Below are 8,083 nucleotides of genomic sequence, written 5' to 3' on the forward strand. Positions count from 1 at the left end.
TCAAACATGGCAGCAGGAGGAAAAAATAAAATGATGGGAAGTAGATAGATAGGTATATATAGAGTTAAATGATCGGACGATGTGGATCAATCCTAGCTGCATCATATGCTATCTAACCACAAGGTTGAGGGTCGGACACTCAGATGGCATTTCCTTCACGCATGATCTCAAAATCAGCCATCTGGATCTTCATCACAATGCTTAGCAGCTTTAGATTTTTTGCTGAGGCACCCCAAAATGTGATCCCACCGGGGAGAAGGAACATTTTCTTCAGCCCGCTCAACTCGAATCTCTCAGAAGATAGCTAGAAGAAGATGGAAGAATCTCGAATGTGGGACCTTAAATATCCTTTTCTTTCATTAATCATTGAGAAAATGAGGTACATAGCCTCTATTTATAATGAGGTTCGTCCTAACTCAATTTGGGTGAGATTTCTCTTCCTAATTCTAGTAAGACTATTTTCTTAAATAGACACTTTTAGTAAAAAAAGCTAAAAATCTCAAGGAGGTAAATCTCGACTTCTACACTAACTTGCCTTCTATCGCTGCAACCGAGTTTTTATCAAATAGAGAGCTACGTGCGGTCAAAGTCTTATCCGAAAAGAAAATTTTTGGTTTGACCAGCTAATTTCGGAAGCTAAATGATAGAATTTCGACCCCATTTAACCTTCTAGAAAGTTGGGCCAATGTTATAAATCTTGAAAAGATACCTAATTTAAAAAAAAAAGACCATCTCAATAGGGCATCGTATGACCAAATTATGCCATCCTGAAGTTTGGCTTGTGATTCGGCTTTCCGATGTGGCGGATCTCGCTCCTGAACCCTGTCTAGCCCTGCTTGTAGTGGCCAAAATAGTCCACATTGCGTCTGGTGATCCTCCTAGATTAGGGCTCTCGTTGTTTAGGAGATTTAGCTCCTACTAAATTAGAACTAAAGGTGGAATGCCTTGCTTCCCCATCTTGCGGTTGAACCTTCTAGCTTTGCTTGGAGATGGTTTCTAGCCTTGCTCTTCTTTACTCTCGAGTCTCAACGAATCACTTGATCTGCTCCTGCATCTAGACTTTGTGGTAGGGACACTCCTTGCTATCCTTCCTCGTCGATGACGACTCCTCGATGTTGATCTCGGTAGATCGATTAAGGAACCAAAGAACGAGAGCTTCGCCTAAGTAGTATCAGATTTTTGTATCATCGCAAACTTATTGCAGGCATTAACAAGTTGCTTCACTTGGGCAGCAATTGCAAGGTCTAGGTTTTCTTGTGTTTTGGAGATGTTGATCATAAACTCCTTTCCATCCTTCACGGACCGATACTTCTTCAGATGCCGGTAGAAGATTGTATCTCGATCCCAAAGATAACTTGGCAAATATCCAAAGAAACTACTTTACAAGTTACCTCGTCAATGTACCTCTCGGTTATAGCGAATTTGAAAGTACACTGCTTAGTGATCTTTAATTCAACGTCCTTTTGAATCCAACCAAGAGGGTAGGGATGTGGATGAGGCTTAGTCTGCAACCCCAACTCACGAACCAAATTTTCAGAGATGAGGTTCTTTTGGCTTTTAGGATCTACAATAGCATCAATGATACTCTGCTTTACCTGGATCTTTAGGTGGAAGAGTTTCTCCCACACCTTTAAATCTGCTTCAGTAGCTGTCTCAGGTTTTCTCGCCATCAGGCTCAATTTGGAGTCTGCTTGCTCAAGCTCAGGCAGTTCAACTTCTACAGCATTAAAAACTGCCTTTTTCTTCTTCTTGGAATCCTCTTCTTTCTACGTCTTCCTCTTCGGCCGCAGGTCGGGATGAAGTTTCCAATACTTCTCTTTAGTGTGTCCACGGAGGTCACAATGATTGCAGTAATTTCTGAGTCATGTTGGCTTGCTTCTTACCTTGCTCCCCGTTTTGGCTTGATTTTTCGCCGCCTTTCTTAAACTTGTCACTCTTTTTACCTTTTCTAGGCCGATTCGATTTTTCTCCTCAATCCCATGGTCTTCACGCTGGCTTCTCTAATGTCTTCAACTTTAAAGAGTTTCAACTCCTTTTGGATGCTCTCGTGGAGACCTCCGATGTATTTCATGAAGACTGCATGATCGTCGTTGGAGATTCTGAGAAAGATTGCTTGCTCATGGAACTTGGTGTAGTCCTGGATAGGCTAATCATACTTCTGTCGTAGGTACTGCCACTTGATCCACCAATCCTCCTCCTAGCTGATTGGGTAGAATTGCTTCTTGATTTGGCTCTTGAATTTGTTCTATGTCAAATTCAAAACATCATTATTGCTCATGTGTGAGTTTTACTAGTTAAGAGTATGACTAGAAAGCTTGAGACAAGCGAAAGCCATCTTTTGGATACTGCAGTATCCATAGATAGTAAAAAATGTCTCTAATTAGTCTGGCCAGTTATCTAGCTTTTCCACATCAATAATCCTGTCATATATAGGGATCTCGATTCGAGCCTCAACTTTAGAGGTTGAAGAGTGATTTTTCATACCCATAGGTCGCTCATCTTCATCCTCCTCACTGGATTGTGGTTCTTTATCTCGAGCCGTAGGAGACAGCTTCGCAACAGGAGTTGCTGGTGCTTGTGCTGAAGGTATCATCAATCTAGAGATAATCTCGGTGAGTTAGACAATTTTCTTCTTTAGTTGTACGAGACATTCCTTCATCTCATCATTACCCATCGAGGAAGAATTAGCAGCCATACTCGCCTTTGTCCTTCGATGTTCTTGAAGCACGGATAGCTCTTCTTCTGATTGCTTGTATTGTTCACGCATCTGGATCATGAACAGAGACCCCCACAGATATAAAGGTTCGAAGCTCTGATACCAACTTGATTCGAAGGAAAATTTTCTTTAACCCGCTCAACTCGAATCTCTCAGAAGATAAGTACAAAAAGATGGAGGAATCTCAAAAGTAGGGCTTTAAGTTTTCTTTTCTTTCATTAATCATTAAAAAAATGAGGTACTTAACCTCTATTTATAATGTGAGGTCCGTCCTAACACAATTTGGGTCGGATTCCTCTTCTTAATCATAGTAAGACTCTTTTTTCTTAAATTGACATCTCTAGTATAAAAAAGTTAAAAATTTCGATTAGGTAGATCTCGACTTCTACATCAGCTCTGCCTTCTGTTGCTCTGCCGAATTCTTATCGGATGCAGAGCTATGCTCAGTCAAAGTCTTCCTCAAAAAAGGAAACTTTTGGTTTGACCAGTCTGTGTTTTAGGGCCTAAACAATAGAATTTCGGCCCGATTCAACCTCCTAGGAGGTTGGCTCAAAGTTTTAGATCTCAAAAAAATACCCAATTTCAAAAAAAAAAGATCATCTCAATCGGCCACCATATGACCAAATTATGGCCTCCTGAAGTTTGCCTGCGACTCGACTTTCTGATATGGCAGATCGCACTCCTGAACCCTATCTAGCCTTGCTTGTAGTGACCAAAGTGGTCCACATTGAATTTGGTGATTCTCCTATATCAAAATGATACATATTTCAAACATTTTTGTGCTTCTTGAGTGCTACTTGGCAGCCCTAATTATTCTTGCTGATTCATTCGTTGTTTTGGTTGGTTGATGATTCAATTATATGTAAAGCAAAAGACTTTCTCCAATTAGGAAATTATATGTAATTCATCAGAAACATAAAGCAAAAGACTTTTTCCAATTAGGATCACCATTATGTACAAAAGTCTTTTTGCATGTATTCATGTACATGCTTCAAAGTTCAAACCATAATCACAAAATTTGTGGAACTTCTTAGGAAAAAAAATGCTGAATAATTCATGGCTGGCAGCTTTTCTGAACAATTCAGCAAATAATTTGCTGATTCAGGAGTGCTCCATGAATATATCACGAAATTCATGATATTTACAAATAATTCCCACGTCAGCAAATCATTGGCTGCCTCATTTCTAACTTGCATAAAGAATTTAAGATTTGTGCTAGCTGCCAACAGAGTCCACGGCTTTTTGGTAACACATGGAATTTTTGAGGCGACGAAGCATTAATGCGTAGGGCGTACGTTGGAAATAGGTGTCTGGGCCATTTGGGGATCTTACTTTAGATTTTAGAATACTAAAAAGTAATCCACGCCACCCAACAAGGGAAACTTAATGGTCGGGTAATAGGTAGATTTCTTCTCTCATGTTCTGTCTTGTTTCCTTTCCCAAATCTTGTTCTTATACTCACCCTCTCATCACTGCATCTCATCTCATTTACCTATCTCTTGAATATTTTATTTTTTAATTTTTATTTTTTGTTTTTAAAGTACTCAAAATTTTAGCCTATTTTTCCCTAATTTAAACTTCACCTTGCCAAATTATTCCTGAATGCTGAACTTATGACTATAGTTCACATATAAGAAGTTTAATATCTTTTTTGAAGGACTTATTTCATACCTATAGGAGATCTATAGCAAGGTCTGCTGATCCGGCCCGAATCGGCCGGTTCAGCGCGTATTGTACCGGTATCGATGCTCACTGGGCCGGAATCGACTAATTTTTGATGTGTACCGGTGTGAACCAGGCTGGTTCTTACCGCTACAAGCTGGTGCCGGTGCAAATCGGCCCAGTTCGCACAATACAAGCCAGTACCGATGCGAACCATGGCAGTTCGCACCGGCCCAAGTGCTGGCGCCCTCGCGCCCGCGCGCGGTTCCCCACGTTCGCGTGGGCGCACGTGGGCCTCGCGCGGGATATTCAATGCCACTGTGGCATTTAACGCGTCCGCGCGGTATTTTTCTTGGTCTTTGCCGGTACAGTACCGGTTCGATTCGGTAGCACCGGTACGTCGGTATAATCGGTACGGCGGACCTATTGTCTTGCTGACCGTTGCTGTTGATTCTTTAACTACCTAATGTTTGTACACTCTTTCTTTTTTTCAACTAAACATCTAACCTCCACCATTAAATTCTCCTAACCTTCAACATGTCATGTGAATTTTTCTTAGTGCTCCTTTAAAAAATGTCTTCCACAGTTTGAGACCAAGGTGGTTTGAATTGGTATCGTGCTCCGTGCTGGTTAGCCATTGGTACCGAATATTGGTACGCCCTGGCGTGCCGATTTTATTTTTAAATATTTTTGATATATAATGATCTTTTATGAACTTTTTTAAGATTTTATGATGTTTTATGAAGATTTTTATTTTTAAGTGATTTAAATATTAGTTTGATGTTTTTGATGTTTTTCAATTCATTATTTTTTTTGCAAATTTTTGTTTATAAAATGACTATAATTTCAATGATAAATATAATTAATGTACATAAATCATTATATTCATAAAGAGAATCAATAAAACATGAAAATAAAGTTAATTTAAATATATACCGACATTTAAAATCTTGTAGAGTGGCGATGTCTTTCGTAGACATTGACGATCTTTGTATGCAAGGGGCTCAACCCAGTCTTCAAGTGGCTCCCCTCAGTGCCGACCCAAGCATATCCACTCTGCTGCCACTTAGCACTAACAAACATCTGATGTAGCCTTAATACTGTGGCCTATTATCAGTGACCATCGGCGTGATGTTCTGCTCTCCCACATGATCTATCACGTCCTCCATTAGTTTCAAAATGTACTGTGCATCGGCACGTTATCTGAAGCGTCAACTGATTTGTGGAGGGTCTTTATGTCATAATATGTTAGAAATTTGATGATGCTTCACCTCTTGGGACTCGTCCACCTATCACACATCACTATCAGTCCATAGGTGCCCATCTTGCTTTTATATGATGTTATCCAGTTCTCGAGCTCCTCGTTGTTGTTAACGAGCTCAGCATATCCTTTGGTTCTGGAGGATCCACACCTTGTTCTGCTCTCTATATGAGGTGATGGTTGTCCGATAGTATATGGCATGTCGTGTCAGTTGGAATGTGGCTGAAGTAGAACCTGAATGCAATTGCTCTACGCATGTGTTTCTTTTTATCCTTCACCAGTATGGTATCAATCCCTTGCTGCTTTGCATCCCTAATAGGGAAGGCATGTGGATCAAAATCGTGGATAGTGGCCCGTGGTGGTATCTTTTCGGAGGACTTCTTGTGGTCCCTGCTACCAAATGCTCCTAGCATAGATGGTATGCCCCTCCCACCTCTGCTGACAGTCTTCCTGATCAAGGCCCTCCTAAACTCTCTCTACCCCGTCGGTCCCAAAACCAGAGCCCGACTCGTTCTATAAGGGTCCCAATCAAGCCATAGGCATGACCACCTTTTGCTACTACCATTGGACATACATCGAGATGGTAGCCTCGATCTATCTCCTCATCAACTAGAATAGAGCTTTCATCTGATACCTGAAGTGGTAGGAAGGTAGCTCTACTGCTCGACGATCCACTAGTGCTCTCTCTGGGTAGCTTTATCTTTTACTGCTTTGAAATTAGTGAAGTGCTTCTTCATTAACTGTCGGACCTCGTAGGAGCATTTTCAACACATTGACAAATTGAGGTAACCATTAGCAAGATCCTGCTTCAGCTTGGTTATCCTATCCCCTCTGAACTCGGTGTCGCACCACTTGCACCTTCGGTGGTATCGACCCAAGAGTATGACTCTATGATCCTAGCCAATGTCATGCTCCATCTCCTTTCTCCTAGATGGATTCTTTCTGCAAGCAAATTGAACACGTGTCAAACATTTTTACATTAATTGATATTTAGGTAATTAACTATGTGTAATACTAAATTCTTATACTTTTTCACTTAATTAACTATTTTTAATTAATTTTAAAGTATTCAATAATTAACTAAAAATATCTAGATATTTTATTTTAATTCAGAAAAATGCAGAATCATAATAGGGATGTTGCATTTATTATTATCTCAGCTCATCGTTATTTAATTATTTTTTGAAAATTTATGAAATTTTTGTGTGGTGTGAAAAATGTGTTTTTACTTCAGAAAATACTTCTAATTACCTATATGCAGTACCAATTTTTTCATTATTTTTTAAATTATTTTTTATTTTCTATTAATTTTTTACTTAAAATAATTATGAAATATAAATAATTTTAAAAAAAATTATTTTGAGATTAGATCTATATAGAATCCCATCCTGAATGCTACATATATTTTTCTCAGCCAGTGGACATGCATGGAAGGCCACCTTTTTGTGGATTTTATTCAAATTTGGGCCTATGTCACTATTCACGTGATCATGTCCAAACCACAATAAAATGGCATTAAATTTTTATTCAGAGTAGGATTCATGCCCCTAAGAAAGGCTCTGATTTTGCAGTGATTTTTAAAACTTCATATTATCTTTTAATCTTTTATTATGAAAATATATTTTTATTTAAAAATTATAGAGTCAATAAAAAATTATAACCTTGGTTTCATAGTGTAGATCTTCCCTAAAACTACAACATATCATCAAATGACACCAAAATACAAAACTATAACATGGTGACCCCCTATTTTTTCACTTTTCAGCCAATTTTTGGCCTTAAAATTAAAAAAACATAAAATAAGTGACGAGGAGCTGCTTAACCTGATTTCAGCAAGATCCCAAGCAGGAATCCACTGAAATGGCCTAGATTTGGGCTACCTTTTGTTTTCTTGAAAAAATGGGTTTGCGGTTGTTGGGAACCTCTTGTAGGTTCACAGGCTCTATTATTGGTTTCATGTGAGGGGGAAGGGACTTATGCATGTGGCACGCGAGGATGTGCAATGCGCATGGCATGCAAGGATGCACAACATGGGGGAGGGGGGGATTCACGCGCATGGCATGTGAGGACGTGCTTGGGGTGCAAGCGCGTGATGCGGCAGGTGGGAGGGGGAGAATCAAGCACACAACACGTGAGGATGTGCATGGGGTGCGACCGAATGCTAAAATGGGCTCTGTCCCGGGCTAGAACCGGTGCAATCGCCCGGTCTGCACCAGTATTTCTTCGAATCGATCGGTTTAGAGCGGTTCAAGCATTTTTTTCATTTCAAACAGCCAAACCGTCCTAGTTTGGGGACTACACGGTATTGTATGCCCTGAATCGTCTAGTTTGAGATGGTACAATGTACCTTGTTTGAGACTATTCTTTAAGCTTCTTGGTCCTTGTGATGCATCGTTATCCAATTTGTTTTTGCTTTTATGCATGGGAATTCCACATACCAGTAT

Source organism: Phoenix dactylifera, unplaced genomic scaffold (assembly GCF_009389715.1).
Source record: "Phoenix dactylifera cultivar Barhee BC4 unplaced genomic scaffold, palm_55x_up_171113_PBpolish2nd_filt_p 001462F, whole genome shotgun sequence".
NCBI classification, from domain to species: domain Eukaryota; kingdom Viridiplantae; phylum Streptophyta; class Magnoliopsida; order Arecales; family Arecaceae; genus Phoenix; species Phoenix dactylifera.